The following is a 19719-nucleotide window of genomic DNA, read 5'->3' as shown; positions in this document are numbered from 1 at the left end:
GACATCAGCCATATACACCAGCATGTCATCCTGAGTCGACCTCCCCGCTCCAAGTCTGCTAATCACATGGCTCGCTGGGGGAAACTGCTCATTTCTCTGTCACTTCCAGCATGGGGTCTAATTCAATTAGCAACAAAGGGCCATGGATGCGTGCCACACAGCTGGCCTCAGCCTGATAATTATCTCTGAGCTAGCTGTGGTTTGACTAAATCTGAGGCCAGACAGACGACCAGAGGGCACCCAAAGGCAAGAGAGAGAGGCTCAGTAGATAACAGGCCCTAAAGTCGGAAGCAGCTGGCCCTCTGGCTTTGGAGACCGGACCGGAGAGGAAATCAGACTTGACAAGGTGCTGCCGGAGAGGGCTGACAACTGACTCACTGAGAATAGCACAGAGATGGCTGAGAGGATGCTGTTTAGGCGCATTCAGAATGCCCATTAATCACAATGACACCAGCCGATCTGTAGGACACGCAGTGACACACAATGAAACATACGAGGAGAGCTTAGCATCATAATGGATTTGTTTAAGATGCTTTGTGTAGCATTTTTATTCATCAAAATGACAACATAAAGACAGCCGCTGTCGTATATAACAGATTGTGACAGATGAGGACAGTAACCTCTCACATCGCTATTGTAGCTCTACAGGGTTCAGACATTCCAAGAGATATAGAAAGAAATGTTAATTTTTACCTGGAAGCTTACCACTGACTTGTTTGTTATTCCATGTGACAGACAGACTGTGTATAAAAGATGGACGGAACAACCGTGACATCCCCCGTTGGTTTGTGTTTTTGAAGCTTCGACTTATAGATGTGAGTGCTATCATGAGGACACTATGAATGCTGATACAACCTGTCAATCACATGGTAGCCCCGCCCTACATTATTGTCATTTTTGCACTAAATGCACCCATAATTTACAAAATGAACATTATGCTGAACTCAGAAAGTCTTGTTATCAAGACGACAAACTAATAAAAGCAAGTGAGAAGTATGGCTGTTTTCTTATAGACTTCTATACAATAAGACTTCTTATTGCAACCAGAGGAGTTGCTCCCTGCTGGTCACTAGAAAGAATGCAGACCTTAACCCTATTCAGGACTTTCATGTTGCAATACGTAGAAGGTCTTTCAGGGTTCATTGGACCCTAAGAAAGAATATGTGCAAAATATTTGTAGGTATTCATAATAGACTTTTACACTATGTTAAATACATTTTTTGATAAAGTTGACACATTTTTGGTTCCAAACGCATGACAAATGTCCCTCTTCTTATATTTAAAGATAAAAAATAAAAAAATAAAAAAACAATACCTGTTACCTAAATCAAATGGCCTGGGGTCCAAAAGACCCCAAAGTCCTGAATAGGGACTGTCCATCTTTTATATTTACATAACACTTAATAGAGAGCTGCAAGGTGGCGCAGCTGGCAGCACTGTTGCCTCGAAGCAAGAAGGTCGCCGGTTCGCGGTGGGGGCACCGGGATCTTTCTGCGTGGAGTTTGCATGTTCTCCAGCTTCCTCACACAAGGTCCAAAAACATGTTGAGGTTAACTGGTGATTCTAAATTGTCTGTAGGTGTGAATGTGAGTGTGCTTGGTTGTCTGTCTCTAAGTGTAGCCCTGCGATAGACTGGCGACCTGACCAGGGTGTCCCCTGCCTTCGCCCTAAGTCAGCTGGGATAGGCTAGGGCGAAGGCTATCGCACGCGGAGGGGCTATAGGTGTATAGATAATGGATGGATGGATAACGCTTAGTAAGAACTGTTCATACTCACATTCGTCATTGATTAAGCAACCATCTTGAGACATTCAGGTAAATGCATTCATTTATTCATTCATTTGGCCAAGAGTTAAATGAGAAATATACCACTAACATGTCTATATATACCAGAAATCCAGACAGATGCTGCTTCATTTTTTAGCTGAATCAGTATTTTAACTCCTAGTTTCAGCTGAAGGAGCAAATAAAAAAAAGCTAAATAACCAGGTGGCAGGAGGTATAGTTTTCAGGTTTACACATATAGATTAACTAAGCCTAACTTCTTTCTGCCTGCCCTTTCACAACGTGCTATCGACAAACTCAAACGTCTGTTTAACTTCTGTCTTCACTAATTACACTGTCTAAAAAAGTTCTTAGTTGAGGTGATTCAGCTCCATCTTATCTTGATAGGGCACATGCTAGAAAGCTATTGAATTCAGGGTGCAAGAAAGTTCAAGAAAGATAGATTTAAATGTCAAAATGAATAAACAGAGACAAGACAAAGTTATTGGGAGAATTTCCTTTTAAGCAGATTTCTCTAGAGAAAGAGCTATAATTGAAAGAGCCTCTATTGTCCCATTATCAAACTCACTGTGTCATTGTGACACTCCTTGTTTAATCTCCCCCTCATGTGATAGGATCATTGTGTCCACTGCCTCATGGGGTTTAGAGAATAAGAGAGAGAGAGATAGGCAGGGAGCTTTTGTTGGATAAATAAAGTGACATTTTCAGGTCCAGTTTCTTCATTTTTCAAGTTGAAGATCAAGTGTTGGTCGACATCCTCTGGTATTATAGAAAAACGGAATCGCGCAGCCCGATGTCTGGCAAAACGTTTGAAGCTCAGGGCAGACTTTTAAAAAATGATGTGTCATGTATATGAGTAAACTACAACACAAAGGTTCACGTCAAACCTCAGCAGAACAGCAGGAAACATTTCTGATTTACTGTAACAAGAGATGTTGAATGGCAGATGAAGATGCATAATGCAGGCTGATGGGACCGGAGGAGACGCTGTCCAGGACAGTCTGAAACAGCAGGGTTACCGCGTGTGTGCGTGTATGTGTGTGTGTGTGTGTGGTGTGTGTGTGTGTGTGGTGTGTGCGTGTGCACCTCATGCATGGAACTCTAAACTACTTGTGGATGAAAAAAAATAATCAAATTTGTGGCTTCAGTGGTGCTTGAAAACAGCACCCTGAAACTCTGCTGTTCTCATGCTCTGTCACCTGGAACAGCAATAAACCAGTCAGCAGAATGAAGCCCGGACACACACACACACACACACACACACACACACACAAATAGTTATGCATACATATATGCGCATACACAAAACGTACTGTACACAAGAGCATCCCTGCATGAATCTCTGCCTGCACACACACTGTGGGACTCATGCAAGATTAAGTTTTCAAAATCTAATCCAAACATGCAGTACATACATACAATAACAGAATACAACACGTAGTCCTAACTTCTGCCACCTGCTCTACCATAAAATATATATAACAGCTGCTACACATGTGTGCATCACAATCCTCTGCAGCATGCCGCAGCTACAGCCTGCCCACTGTAAACTATATCTATCAGTTGGTAAAGTCTATTTTAAGGGTTATTTTAAAATAAAATCAATATATTTTTTAGACATATTTCTGCTCAGCCCTTCTCTGATTTACCTGGAATTGTTATAGCAAACTCCCAAAAAACAATAACAATTTCCCATTGACCCAGTTTTAGCAGGTTTTTAATCACACATTGAAATTTAAATATCTTAGAAATTATTAAAGATAAAATCCTGAAACTTGAACTGTTTTTCTCACCCTGTTGTTTCAAAGTCTGCAATATTGGACAAGTAGATCAAACAGTCTCTGAATATGGGTGAGTTGAGATATGAGAACAATTTAAAGCTGTCATGAAGTGTCCCATCTTTGAGGACGCATTAACAAAAAAATCGATAATGCAGAAGTGAACTTGTGATATATTGGACATCCCCAGTCTTAACCATCTGAAGCCATCTGAAATTGTCCAGGCATGTTGAGATGAAGGTGTAGACTCTGAAATCATGAACTCAAGGTAAAGAAAAATGTAGTTCACAAGAAAATTTCATTGAACCACATCAATTTTCATTAAGTTTTAAATCAAGTAACCCAGAAATTTGGGTTTAAGTTTTTAAAAAGTTGATGCAATTACCAACATCATTATGCCAATCCAACCAATTAAAATAATGTTTGCAACTCAAAAGGTTTATCTAAATCAGTAAGTTAGATTTTTTTTCTTTATCATCTTGCAACCATTTAATTACGTGTTGGAATAGTTCCCTTAAATTACGTTTCAGTGTGCAGGAAGAAAGTGGATAGAGGAAATGCTGGATAGATGCATGAACAGCAAGAATACGACATGAATACGAGGACAAACAGTCTGTGGAATTGGAATAAATATCTGGTGAACTCCATGTCACATTTTTCTAAGCTCTGGGTGAATTTCATTTCTTAGTCTGAGGGGGGCCCATTAGAAGTGAATTACCTTGAGCCACTTCCGACGAGCATCCACCTCGGCGGTCAGAGCCTCTTTTTCAGGCCTGATTTCTGAGGACGGACTCCACTGGTCGCAACATGAAGCACAGTCTCTCTTCTGAGTGAGCCCTAAGCAAAGATCACTCACATTTTCATGGCCCTCTGATTAGCCACTCTGAAATCACAGCAAATTACTGAGTCTGAATCTACTGTAGTCATGGAGACATTCAAAACTAAAAAAAGTAAAGAGAAGAAAGTCTACATATGGACTGGAGTTACCATGGATACTAATTATTCATGTAATATTTACTATTAGGCTAATTTCAACAGAAGCGGAGGTAGAAAGTGACACTCGAGGAATCTCAAACCTCTGCAAGTTAGGTGGAGGAAACAAACCATATGGTACAGCTATTAGTATTTTTATACTCCAAAGAATTTTTAAAGTCAAAGACGGTATGTTTTTGTCGAGGAGCAGAGCCAACGGATGGGAGTTGGGGGACCAGTGCAGGAGAAAAAGCGCCCTCAGACACCTATACCCAGCAGACCTTTTCAATTCAGCCTTGTCCAGAATAGAAAAGAGAGACGGTGACAGCAGGAGAAAAAGGTGTAAACTCCCCCTGAAACACTGTCAAATAAAGGGAAGACAGGGATGAGAATAATAGTGATAAATGTCAGCGAGGTGTAGCTGCCTCTGTGGCTTTGGAGGTTCATGGTTATGCAGAGATATATTGTACACAGCGGCCACAAGAGAGCGAGTGATAGATGGAAGAAAATAGTACAAGAACACAGACAATCTACGATAATGCGAAAGTAGAACAGAGTGGATTCATGATTAAAAAATACGGGCAACACCATCCGACCATCAAAATAAGAGTCAAGATTCAGTGTTTCAGTGTACTCATTCTGAAATCTATACATGAGCCTCCGTGGCAGATGAGAGTGAAAAGTGAAGTAATTTTTTCAAAAATCAAGACTTACATTGGCAGGTTTCTAAAAGATTGCAAGCATGCCTTGGTTATAAAGGTGTCAATGGAAAATTTCTCTATAGATTAAACACCAGGTAGTGAAAGAACACCGAATTCAAATCAGCTTTTTTTTTTTTCTTTCACCTGACAGAAACAATATGTTTCTCCAGTCTGTGAGCGATCTTTCCATCCTCTCCAGGATTTAAGCTATAAAAATCCATCTGTACAAAGTGGCTGCTGCCGGGAGCCAGCAGCACCCAGCATTACCTTGTCAATATGACATTCAAAAAAGAGCCAATTTTCCATTTGATAAAATTTTCATACCAAGCTGCCTCTGAATGTATGACTTTCCGTTGAGCATGTGGATATATATGTATACAGGCATGTGTTTATATAAATCCATGTGTAGCAAGCTTCTTGTATTTCAAACATGTCCAAGTGTTTTCTACATGAAGGCTGCAATGAATGGCTTGGTGATACAATCACGCGAGCCGGAGCATCCCTCATGTTGCTATAATTTCCTCCAAGATACTAAACCAATACCTTTGATTTATGGTCCGTCAAGTGACATTCATTTATACGTCTCTAAACTGGCAGCAGAACAAAAATAGTGGAAAAACCTAGGGCTGTTCAAAAACGCTCTCTGTTTTAAAGGTTGTTATGGGAATGTGGGAGGAAAAAAACAGATCGCTGTAACAGTCTTTTAAAATTTACTACAGGAAGCATAAATCTTTTAGCACATCTCTGTTTTGGCACACAAATTCTTCTTGAGTACAATCCACACTGTCATGCCTGGAAATAATTTGCTTTGGTCCATAGACACTGATGTTGAAAAATTACAGAAAGCTTTTCCGTAAGGTAAAGTGGTCCATTTATCTGGAAGTACTTGGACATTCATTTTTATTTTTATCTTTTTAAATTAGCCTGGAAGTTAACCCTGAGGTAAATAGACAAATCTTCCTCGTTAATTAAACTTTTTTTTTTTTATTAAAGTAACTCACTTGTTGAATGTTGAGTTCACAATTACAGTTAAAAAAAAAAAAAAAAAAGAATGCAGAAGAGCCAGAATTATATATTTTTTCAAACTTGCAGTCTTCAGTCTGAGCTGACTGAAGTTTAGGCAGTTTATGAGATTTCCTGAAACTCTCTGGGAACAGAAAGAAAAAACTTTTACAACCTCACATTCACAGTTGTACAAGACCTGTAAAAGCACTTATACGCTTAGAATCATAACCTTTGTTGGAAAAGAACATTTTCAGTACAAGTACAAGTTTCACGTCCACGATAGAGGCCTATGGCTGAGGGATTAGTCCGCTCACCCTGAACAAGCTGCAATGTTGCTGGTTCACGTCTGGTCTGGAACTCCTGTTGCATGTCACTCCTCCCTCGCCCTTCCAGTAAAGGCTTACAATGCCTTAAAAACTCAGAAAGCAACGATCCGATGCAGTAATGCACATATACTTTAAAAAGGTGTGCTACATTGTATTGTTTTGCTCTTGCCGATCGGGAAGAAGCACTTCTGTAAATGTAGTTTTCATTGATCCCTTTTCTCCTGGAGCGTATTACAAAAGATCAGTCCGTTATATTTCAAATAACCTACAGTGCCTAAATGAAAACCCACTTTTAATCATCATCAGATTCCCCTTTAATTTAATCATTTATTCTTTGCCCGTGCACACAGACAAAAGGACTGAAGACTATTAATTATACGATTATAATGAAGCATGGATGCAAACCGAGGGCTTCTGGCTTGTGCGCATCAAACCCAATAAGGGGATCAAATTTCCGATTATCTGAGCAGTGTTCTGCAGCATTCATCAGCTAAAATATTCAACTCCCACATACACTCACTCGCTGCCTCCTTCCTCTCTTCAGCTGGACCCGCTCCCTCCCTAAGTCATGCAAACTGTCAGACACATGATTAAATGTTCATGGAAAAATTGAGATTTCATTCTGTCAAGTGAGCAGCTGCCATATGTGGACTTGATTTGGACACCAACGTGTTTTTATCATTGCTTTGCTCACAGCCTCCTAAATCATTTACTTTACTTTGGCAGCTTCTACTCAGAGACTTAAAGTAAACTATAGCTGCCATATATTTTACACCTACATTTAAACAGTGCAATAATATGCTCTGGCAAGAAAGCAGAGACACAATATTTGCAGACTGTCAGGCCAGATAAAAGTCTGTTTGTTTTAGGGGGGGGGATAAAGAGGGCAGGGTAGCGGATGTAAAAGGTGGAGGAGTGTCAGGAGGGGAACATTCCTTCATTACGTTTGTTTCTCATATTGCTCCAGATCGCCTTGAGGAAAACAGGGCACAGTCAGTGTGTTAGCCCGAGCTCAAACAGTGGCATATCAATTCCCAGACAACAAAATCTCATCTCCAAGTTAATGAAATGCACCATTCCACCGATGTCTAATCAAAACTAAATGCTTTTCTGCAGAGCAGCATCATTAGAGTCCATCAGCTGAAGTAGGCTCTGTATTGTAATGGATCCCTAATGATGGTAGTTATCATCACCGGTGACCTCAGACCTTTTAGCACCAGACATCAGTTCTCAGTCAGTTGCACTCTATATCTGTCTCATTCATAGGAAATCTATCTAAATAGCAAACTGCAGCATACTAAATTGATACTTATCCTAATAGTTATACTTAATTTTCCCTCCATCAAAGCACTGATCTACAGGCTGGAAAACAGACATTAACCACTGGGAAAGACCAGTAAAGCTGCTGATAACTCATCCACACACACACTAGGGGGCAGCAGACACTGAGCCCTGGGGCAGGGATGCAAATGTTTGTGCAGATAAAGTGATCCTTCCCTCCCTCCCTGCCCCCTTAGAGGCTCCCCCTGGTTGATCTGTGGGCGACATCATGTGACCGCCTGGGCCTGCACCAGCACCTGCAGGTGCCTCGACACTGGCAGCGCCTGTCCTCGGGAAAGTCCTTAAAGACCCGCAAAACCTGGGTCCTTTCGGCTCTGCCACCGTTGGCATGGCAACAGAACCTGGAGAACACACAAGAGTCATTGACCGGAGGGGCACAGACGGATCAATGGTACTCTATTGCAACCTAGGCTCTACCACCCCTGTCTCGTAGGATGCGCAAGGTTAAGCTCCAGCTCAGCGAGACACAAAAAAGCGTGTCACGGAGAGAGTCAGCTCGATATTACAGCATGTGTTTTTTGCAAACAGGTCGGCGGCAAATAAGGACAGCAGAGCCAGATGTCGAATTTGCTTTAACATCAGAGCGAGATCAGTACCAGCATCTTAGGAAAAAATAGATCTAAATGGGAGGCATTTAACTTCAGCAAACTACAGCACAGACCTTTTAGTCTAATGCAAAAAAGAAATCCTCTCGAAGCCAAACATAAAACATGCACGATCATGTTTATATCAAATAAAAACATGTACATTTAGGTAAAGATTGTTTCACTTTGAAACACACAAGTTACACTCTAATTGTTTTAGAATCAAAAACATAAATGTGTAAACAGTACTGCTTTGTTTGTGATAATTACAGTCGCGGCGAGGAAATGATGTGGAGGCTGTGTGGGCACGATTGCCTTCTACCTCAGTCTTAATGCAGAGTCTCATGGATCAGAGAGGTGAGAGGTAGTGATGGAAAGTCAACTCCTGCGCACATCCTACCTTCTTGGGAGTCCGTAAGACATTCATTTTAATTCAGAAGCTCAAATAAATGTACCTAGCACCCACGCACTGGCTATACTTCCCATATTAAAAATCTGTTTTCCTTTCGGTATACTTTTCCTTTTGTGCAAACCTGGTATTAATACAGACCTCTAAATGAGAATTTCAGATAAATTCTCTGTACAGGACTTCTTACACCTCACTACAAACTGAAAAACTGATTATGCTCATTTGAAATTCTTCGTTATGCTTGCTGAAAAGCTTAACCGGCATTCACAAAAGGTGAATGATGTTACAGGGATTTGACTGCTCCTTTAGTGTAAAAAAAACAAACAAAAAAAACCCAACATAGTACTCATATTGCCTTTCTCTGATTACTTATTGGATTAGTCTTGAATTGAAAACTGATATTGTAACTTCATGGGCACATATAAATTAAACCTTACAGTCTATAAGGAAATATAATTAACCTCGTATGCGTCAGACTGAGAAGCTGGATGATCTCAGGAGTCACTTTTAGTGTGCATCGGAATAAAAGTAAAAAAAAAAAAAAAGAGAGAGAGAAAAAACAGAGATAGAAAAGCCTCCTACGTCTGTAAATGCCTTTAAAACCTCAGTGTACATGAGCATTAGTATTGCATGTGGACGCACTGCGCAATTAACTGTAAGATTATTTGACATTTTGGTTTGATAAATCCTCCTGAGCAGCTATCATAGGCTCTAGGAAGTGAAATCATGCACCCAGCATGCCATTTTTACAAATCATGAGTAGCATTTTACCGTCTCAAAGCGCTACATCAGCACCTCCTTCCAGTATACCCCCGGCTCCCAGTCAGGAGTGCATTTAGATATTAAGCAGAATTTAGCCCTCTCTTATGCACCACTTAATGTGCTCAGTGCTAAATTACTACCAGAGCAATTACACACACATAATCCCTATACTATCCACTCTATACACATCAACAGTGCAAAATCAGACAGCCTATTTCATGAATCAAACTGTATATTTGCTGAAATTTGATCATACTTATAGGGGGGAAAAAAACATTACGACTGCACGTAATACACATATGAGTAGGCTTACAGCAGCAAAATTTCTCATTGATCAGCAGTTAGGGAGTGTGATGTGACTGGCCGTCTTGGCAGAGCAGAAATTATAAAGCATTTTGTAACGGAAAAACTGCCTCCACACACCCAGGGGTCTGTGTGCAGAAATGAGACATTGATCCATAATTGGAAGCACTCAGTCATGAAATCTAAAGACTAATTAAAGAAAGAGAGCTTTAATGGCATCCATTTACATATTCAGCGCAGTGATTCAATGCCGCTCGCTGACTTGCAGCCGCTGAGAGACGGAGGGTTGATCTGGAGGCTGTGAAGAGTCGAGTTAGATCACACAATGATGGACTAACGACACGCGTCTAAAACGTCTGACTGCGTCAGCCGCTTTCAAAACGTGGCTGAGGTGCTTTTGTGGCTTTGGCTGTCGCTGGCAGACTCCTCAGTGAGAAACTATGCAGATATGAATCAAGGTCTTCTTATGATGGTAAATCACGAATATGGTCTTGGCGCAAATGGCAGTGAAAGTAGTGATGTCATCGTTTCACAGAGGAGCTTCTGTGGGAGTCTTTTCAGAGTGACCTCCATGAGCCAAGGACGACTTCAGATGCTCCGCTGTCCCCTGAGGTTAGAAAACCGAATCGCTCCACCGCAACACGTGAATCCTTGTGTGTGTGTGTGTGTGTGTGTGTGTGTGTGTGTGTGTGACAAAGCAAGACGTGACATGTACAAAGTGTGGCATCTCATCTGGAGGCATGAACATGTTTCGCTGGTTCCGCCGCGTCGAGGCACTTGGGGTCCAGGCCTCCGATGCCCCGGTGGCCCATCGAGGTGTACACGCTCCCTGATTACATGTCAGGGCCGGTAAGTCCCGCTAAACAGGCACCCGGGTGCAGGAAGCGGAGCGCCTACGGTGGCATCCTACTTATCAGCTGGACAGAGTTCTGCTCTCAACCTGTTAGGTTTGGAATGATAACAGAGGACAGCGAAAGATAGCTTGTCAGCGTTGGCCTGCGCGAGTGCTGTAGTGCAGATGAGAGGATGTGACTCCAACCTTTTCAGTTTGTCTCCTGGTTGACTGAACCTCCTGACTGAAAGTAGAACTGCCCATTTGTGTTCCTTCAACAGCCCTTTCCTTTGTGCATTCAAAACCCCCTCTTGTAGTTTTTTTTTTTCCTTTTAAAACACTGCTTCTGTACATTTCTCAACAGCCCAGGGTCTCTTTTAATAGGCTCATTTAAATATTTCTCCTGTGCAGGTTAAAGAAATGAGACGGTGTTGGTTCCAGACCAGGCATTTCTTTAAGTGGAATAGGCTTCAGTATAAAAGCCAATCATTATGAAGGCCAAGCTAAACTGAGGTTAATTGGAGCCAACTGGGGGTTAAGGGTTCTTTTAGATGAATCTGTGGGGAAGGAGTTTTTGAGTGAAATTTGAATGGCAATATTAAAGACAAGTGGAGCTTAGTCTCGTTCAGCTTTTCAGAGGCCGTGCGCTGAACGAGGTAAACCTTGTTGCGATGCAATCCAAACTGAGCACTTTATCAATAAACGCTACAAAGATGTAATTAGAAGAGAAACAAGCAGCATGTTTGTCAGAGGGGATGTGGACGATTGCATGTTTACATCTCAACCCACTTTGCCTCGGTGGCTGAGTGCTACCTGCAGCGAGCACAGCAACAACAGCAACAATTCTGATCTAACCACAGGTCTAATTTCAGCGAAACTGTGTCTGTCTGCTCGGAAGACATAGGGAAATTTCTTGCAGAGGGTAACGGTCATACATTTATTTATAGGGGAAGAGCATGGGAAATAAATCAAAACAGCGCTTATTTGTGGCCCTCGATTCACACTGCATCATTTCAAGGCAAAAAGCTCCTGATCCTTCACAGGAGGAGGCTCTGAAGGCAGAGAAGTCGGTTTGTCCTTTCCACTTGTGCAGCCAGACTACAGTTTATGAGTTAGCTGTGCCTATGTTTACTAATGAGTTTTAAATGATCAAGCAATTTGTTAAATTTATTGCCTTACAAGCTTGAAATTACAGTCCCCATATTGCAGTGTAAATATTTTGAATATATTAATTGACTCACTGTTTATCTGCAGGCCGGTCTGGAAAGAATAACAAGGTTTAAGAGAGATAAATCTGTGTTTAGAAAGGACAAAGACAACACTTTAGATTGAAGAGAGTGAACAGGTGACTTTATTTTACTGTGCATATAGCGAGGACTTAGTAATAAGGGAGCTTTGGTCCACATTTTTAATACTTTGTCCTGATTGTAGTATAAAAGGTAATGGCCAGCGGCTCAGATGGATTACATCAAGCATGCTTTTTAAAAAAATAAAAAATAAGTTGGTAAAAACAAAGATGGGATTTGTGAGCACTGAATGCCTTGCAGTCCCGTTTTGTTATGGTGTATTTTGTCCAGTTCATTTCTGTGTTTGAGTGTTCTTACGCTGTCTGCTTTCCTTTGCTTTCTATACATCGACACATTGTAAAAAGTGGTAAATACAGTTCACCCAAATCCTCTAAATTAGATTTGAAAGAAGTTTTTTTACCTTGTTAACAGGTCCCTCTGGCATTTTATACACGCTTGAAGACGTTTGTGAAATAAGCAAACAAACAATGAGTGAAAATTTTAATTAAGCCACACAATAAAACTAAGCAAAGACAACAGTCAGCATTGGACATGAACCTCAGTTTTTCTGTGACGTTTTTATATGCTAGATGGCGTTTCATGAATACACAGTCAGCACCGTGTGAGGCTGAATTACTCCAGTATTAGAACTTGCCACAGTGTAACATGCAGTTTTTTGAGTTGTAGGTGAGCTGGTGTGCTAGAGGTGCGGTAAGCTGAGGAGGAGTGGGTGGAGATATAGCCAGAGACTTCATAGGTCGGCACATTCTTAAAGAGGCAGCAGTTTAAAGTCAAATCAAAGCCATTAAGGCATGATGGAAAAAACTTCAAGTACACTACAGAGTAGAAAATCAAAACAAAAGAAAAATTTATTTTATTACAGAAACATGAAACTTATAAGGTTAAGTGTAAATCCAGAGGGCTATTTTAAGTGTAACAGTCACTCTCTTAAAGGTAAGAAATAAAATATACCCCTAGGTGTTGACATGATCAACGTAGTCTCCTGTGTCTGACAATAATTCCTTGAGTAAAGCCAACTTTTCCTTATTATTTATCTCTATATTGAATAATGGTTCATAGTAAGTAAGTAGATGAAAAACGGTCGATTGTAGCATTCAGGTTTGTAGTAACAAAGCTTACTGCTCACTGTTTACAATTCAGTTGCTCATGTTGTGTAGTGCTCCCCCCTCTTTATGTTACATTAGTGAAGCTTTGACACAAAGGGCGCTGTGGGTTACTGAGTTGATTATGATCACCGTGTTCGTACAGATGGGTGTTGTTGGTGTGATGCTGTGCGTGTGTTGCTAAGAAAGCGGCTGTGATGGGAAACTCAAGCTGTTTTGCTGAACTCTATCAAGAGTGAGTCACCACTTTACACAACATTGTATTTGCAATAAATGCTGGAAACAATGTAGTTGCTACCACTTCTCCACCAAGAAGGACCAGGTGCTAGTTCCTTGCTGGTGCTAGTGCCAGTGCTTCGTTGGTTTAAAATCTGGCATCTCCTACGAACCTGTTTGCTTTTCCATTGGCAAGGAGCCAAGTTAGAGCCATACCTCACTGCATATGTAGCTGTTCAACAAACAACACTCATACCACACAGAAGTCCACACAGGGCTCCAGATGAACTTTTTTTTTTTACTGGTGTGACCAACTTTCTCATTTGGCAGAACATATAACTTGCTGAACATTTTCTTATCGATAGACAGTACAATTTACCGATGTTCCCTGAACGTCTTACATTGCAGGATGTAGTAGCTGCTGTTGGTTGCTGTCAGTGTGTGACCAAAAATGACTTAAAAAGAGTAAACTGGGGCATTCTAATGTCAGATTTTTCCAACATAAAACCAAGTCATACTTTCTCATGCGGTCTTTTCTATGAGCGGAATAAACAACACATGTAGGTGCCCTTCGTTTTTCATGAGAAGACCGCATTTATGAGCATAAATACCGCAGTACGCTGAAGTTATAAAAGTGCTGTTTTCTACCACTGTGGTGCTCCTGGTTGGACAAAACTGTACCACATTTCAGTGTGCAACAGTTTGTGCAAAACTTCTGTGTGTCCCGGGAGTCATTCCAATACATCTGCAATCAGACCAGGGACGTCCGACAATGCCAGGATGGACACCAGCTACAAATATCAAGCTCTTCCTTGTTCTCGTCACTTCCTGTCCGCACAGCAGAAGGGTGTTGTTACAGATGTGCAGAATCTTTTACACTTGGCTGTCTTATGATGTGATTGAAATTATTGTTTCAACCTCTTCGTTTAAATGCCCCAACGTGGGTTTTGTTTTTGCTCTTTTTGTTTTTTTTACCGGTATTTATCACAAAAAACGACACAAATCACAGCTTGTGTGCTCCATTCATTCATCTGTCTCGGTGGTCACGATAACCCCGTCCCCAGCCCTTGACGTACTCAGTTCTTAGCTCTGGCCCAAGCACCAGTTTTGAGAGCCTAAGCTGGTGCTAAGCCAGGCTCTGGCTGTGAACTAGCACTGGAACCAGCTCGGTGGAAAAGGCGTATGAGTGTCCCTACAAATTAATACACCTTTGCAATCAAGAGCTAATATTAGTTTTTAATTTAAAGGTAATTAGCTGTGTAATTTATCAGGTAGAGATAATTTGTTTTATGTCATTGTCAAGGTCCTGACTGTGCACTCTCACACTTGTGTGTTTCTGTTGTTTTTCCCCTCGCCCTTTAGTTTCTTGTCAATATTGTTTGTCCTCTCTCCGTGTGTGTGTCTGGGCGTGGCGACCTGCTCCACTCCTGCTGGCAATCCTCCTACTCACCTGAGATTCATCCAGTAATCGAGCCACTGCGGTACTGCTCTTCTCTTTATCGCTCGCCACATCGTTCTGCCTGACTACGTGCCGGAATCATCACAAAGACCTCCGATTTGAGTCGATTCTTTTTTTAATTTTCCTCCTCCTTGTGTCTCGGCTTCCCAGTCCTCTCCAGCTGTCCTCTTGCCAGCCTACTTCAGATCCAGCTCCACTCCTTCAGCCAAAAATCAGCCAGCCAGTCACCTTGTCGGACGCGGCGCTCAGCATCCCCCGGTCTACAAATGGTCAGTCAGCCGCCTACCTCATCACGCGCCACGCTCAGCCCCTCCAGTCTGTCTGCCAAGCACTCACCTTTCAAGACTCTCACATCCGTCCCTCCACGCCAACTCCTTCTGCACTGCAGCCGGTCCATGGTTCAACTTGGATTCCGCTGCTAATCAAACAGCTTTGAACTGCTGCAGCCTGAACACTGTGTTCTGCTTCTGAGTCCAAAAACCTCATTACCCTGAACAGTCATAGCTGCTACATTTAGGTACCGCTTACTTAGAACATGGGGAGAAATTAACCCAAACAAATGGAGGACAAATTGTTACAGAGATTTTATTGAGTAGGTTCAGTGTTTTCTTTTAACAGTCCATAAAACCTGTTTGTATCCATTACACTATTATTTTGACTGTCAAACGGATCCCAAACTATATAATTGTTTTGTTGTTTTAAAGAAATTGGTTTTAAAAAACATCCTTCTTCCTGACTTCACCATATATTTTTGTCCCCCCGGAACAATAACACACAAGTAAAATGATCCAAAAGGTGACAGCAGCTGATCGGATGAACATGTCAGTCTGCTTCTTCCAATTAATATACAGTAGAATGTCAGAAGCTGACATCAGGTATAAAAGAAGTTGACTCAGTTTTGTTCACAAACATGCAATTAAATCCAAAACTAGTGTAATATAGATGTTCATCTACATAAAAGTGCTGATGCTTGTTTTACAATTTTAATCTACGTAGCATCCATCCATCCATTATCTATACACCACTTAATCCTCACTAGGGTCACGGGGAGTCTATCCCAGCTGACTTAGGGTGAAGGCAGGGGACACCCTGGACAGGTCACCAGTCTATCACAGGGCTACACTTAGAGACAGACAACCAGGCACACTCACATTCACACCTACGGACAATTTAGAATCACAAATAAACCTCAACATTATTTCAGACTGTGGGAGGAAGCTGGAGAACCCACGTTGCACGAGGAGAACATGCAAACTCCAGGCAGAAAGATACCGGTGCCCCCACCAGGACGCGAACCGGCGACCTTCTTGCTGCGAGGCAACAGTGCTAACCAACTGCTCCACCTTGCAGCCCATCTACGTAACAACAGAAAGAAAAAAAAAAACTGTGGTAATGCAAACCTCCGAACACTGGTAGCACATGATCTAATCCTCCAGAGGATTAACCTCTAAGAGCAGGATATCCACTCATAAACCTTTGTAATTCTGAAACACATGAACCCTCTGGAACACATGCAAACCTCAATCTGTCTCTGCTCTGCACATACGCTATCCACCACATGGTGCTGGCTACAAACAAAACTCTGATAGACACAATCCACTGTGGCGTGATAGGAGTGAATGTGAGCTGCCATGCAAACCCAACATCTCTCTCACTATATCACTGAAAAGCTTTTCAGGATCATGAAAGAAAAAAGGAAAGAAAAAAAAAAGTCAGTGCAATGTACTGTAAGAATAAACTTTGACAAGGGTTACCGTGGCAACTATATGGTCATTTGGTACAGATGTGTGTAGCGCAGATCAGTATCCCCACTGAGTGTTATTACTGTCTGATTGGTGAACTGGGGAAAGTGCAATGAGGCACAATGAGGAATAATTCCCCAATATTGTGTTGCTGGCGACGGAACAGAGGAGCAGCCTGAACAGTCAGACGTAATGTGGGCTGACTACTGTAATCAGCTGGCTGTCCTGAAGAGACACAGAATACGTCGCATCTCTGCTCAGATAAAGGACGCCAAGCAACATCTATTCTATTAAAAGCAATCTGAATGTTCCTTTCTCATCAGTCGTACATTATGGCACCTAATAACAGTGTTCACTCTGTCTTGGTAAAAAAAAAAAAAAGTAAAAATCTTAAAAAAGCTGTGACACATCTGCACTGTCACACACGCATATTGATCACATGTCATTCCTATTACAAAGAGATGAACAAAATAATAGAGCGGCATAGACAGCTGTGTGTTGCTTCCAGTGAGAGAAATGGCTGATTCAATATTAAGGGTGTTAGCATTAAGGCTGTCAAGTTAACAGTCCTGTTTGGCCCTAATGTAATTGGGCCATTTCATTTCACCCTTGATTTATGCAGCATCATACAGCATTAAAGCCAACATCATGTGGCTTTCTTCCCAGGAGTGCTGAACCCTCACAAAACTTGATTCATGCACAAATCAAGGTTTAGCGCCCAATCTAGAATTAAATCAAGTTTTTTAAAAGAAATATACAGAAACAGCGCTGACCTTTTCTTTTGCTATCCTGATTGTGAAGATAGTTTTTTTTTTTCATTTTTACCTTAAAGCCGCCTCGTCATTCCTAATGTAACAAGACTTTTTCATATCTCTGGAGCAAGGTGCATATAAGCACAAATTTCTCGAAGACCCTAAGATATCAGTGAAAGAATGACACTACCAGGTATAGTTAATCTTTTTCCAGGGGCCTGGAGGACTATAAAAGCTATCTTGAGTCCTTTGTTTCATTTCAGTTTTGCTGTAAATGTCACAAACTATAAATAATTTTCTTCTTAAAGGTTTTCCAGGCTTTGAAATTGAGATAAATTGTGAGGTCGCTGCCAAATCTCACCCGTTATTACACAGCTATATGAGTTCTTTCCCTCTGGGATCCTAAGCATTCACAGTGATGAGATTTACAAGCCCGCTTTAGTGGAAAAGTCATGTATCTTTATGGGGAAATTAATGTACGCTGAATTTAATTATATTAATCCCAACTCTATGTAGATTTGATTCAGACAATGCAGAACGGGCGAAGATGGGGCCGTTTGAAGTTTGACAAATTAAAAAGAGAGATTTAAATATATATGTCCTCCCCACCCACCCACCCACCCGCCCGCTCCCACTTGGACCGGCTCCGTGGTGGAGTGTAATGAGTGGACTGAACGCGCTCCCTGAGCTGGGTGTGGTGTGGGGGATTAATGAAGTGGTGGCTCACAAGGGAGATCCATCTGCACCCAGACAGTCTTAATGAACTACAGAGGCCCAGACATGGCACTTTTACCGAGGCCGCCACTTATGGCTTATGACATGCTGAGGAAGCAGGACTGCTTTTGTTTTGAACGGGCTTCCCTTTAATGGTGACAAAGTGAACTTTTCAATCTACCAGAGTGCATTTCAGCCAATAGTATGTGTACTCCACGTAGCAATTTTGTCCCATTTTATAGGGACTCATTTCGATTTCTTTGACGCGCTGCGGCGACTTCACTCAAAATCGCAACCTGTCAAAGAAAGGGTTGGCCTCAAAATATGATGTGAAGTTAAAAAATCATCTGCATATATATGAGGTCATAAATGCAGACTTTAAAATCCCAAGACTGTCGTTTCTCATCATGCAGGCTCTTACAAAAAAGCAGGTGGTCATGTGTATATAAAAGGGGAATTATATGCTCAATAATTTACAGTGTGTTAATTATTCAGTAAGTGTACACAAGATGACAAATAACGAGTAGCATTCAGCAAAATATGAAATAGGAATCGAGTCCCATTCCCAATGCTTACTGCTTCATGGCACGTATAAAATCTGCACAAACAAAAGTGACATATTTACAACTAAAAATTTGCATGTTTGATTTCACACGAAAGGAAAAAAATACGCAGGGTTCCTATTTCAGCTGAGTTTTTGATTTTCACTAGTAGATTTTATCCAGTTCTTATACAGGTGCTGGTTTTGGAATAAGGATAAAACTATCAAAGCTCCAACCTCTGTGCGTATGTATGTGTGCGACCCATCATGCTTTACAACTGGAGCAGATTAAAACAGCTCATGACAAAATGCCGGATATTGACTCATTATTGCATGCCCAATAGACTTCTTTCATTGAATTGGAAAGAACTGACATCAGCTGTTCAGCGGCGCTTCCTTCAGGGTGAATTCATCTCTGTTATTTTCAGTCAAAAGCCCCACCTGTCTTCACACTGTAGCACCCCTTGATGAAAACCTGTCACCTCAGTATTGCTTTTATTAGGCAAGATGCTGCCAGTCTGGGAAAGTGTGCAGGTTTGCATTACCATAAAAAAAAAAAAAAAAATTCTAATGTCTGCAGGTCTCAAGAACAGAGTTAAGAAATGTCAAATCCCTGAAAAGAATGTACTGTTGTTGAATACTTTCAAAATGTATACTGTTTGACGAAGGCCAGCAATTCTTTATTAGGTTCAGTGATAAAACAGATACAGATAAACAATTTGAGGGGTTTAAGCAAAGGTTTTTTTTTTTAATCTATTTTTCAGTTCATGGTGAGTCAGGTGTGGTTGGAGCATCAGCTGTGAATGGGCAGAAAGGAGTGGCTCAGCTGGACAGGGTGAGCAGCTTTAAGCGACTGGCTGAACCAGCACATAGAGCACACCTGACCCAGCAGTAATGCTGTGCTCTCATGCACGCAGTGGGGTTGGGCTCCCACCACGGCACACATACACACTGGCTTCAATTAGCGCTCCCGCAGACATTATTCAGAAACACTTAAGTCCAGTTCACAATTCAAGGTTCAGTGACAGTGCCAATGATCCATTTGTACTGGCTGTTTATCTGAACTCTGCTTCCAATTTTCCGTCTGC

General features: G+C 41.5%; 1 protein-coding gene across 1 annotated transcript in view; it reads right to left on the bottom strand.

Annotated features, from left to right (window-relative positions):
• si:dkeyp-14d3.1 (transmembrane protein 132C) overlaps nucleotides 1-19719 on the bottom strand; it is a 152794-nt gene that overhangs the window by 43741 nt on the left and 89334 nt on the right. The window lies entirely within an intron of this gene.

This window comes from Stegastes partitus, unplaced genomic scaffold (genome assembly GCF_000690725.1).
Source record: "Stegastes partitus isolate 25-593 unplaced genomic scaffold, Stegastes_partitus-1.0.2 Scaffold44, whole genome shotgun sequence".
Classification (NCBI taxonomy): domain Eukaryota; kingdom Metazoa; phylum Chordata; class Actinopteri; family Pomacentridae; genus Stegastes; species Stegastes partitus.
The sequence above is the reverse complement of the archived record's forward strand: the minus strand, read 5'-3'. Positions and strand labels throughout refer to the sequence as shown.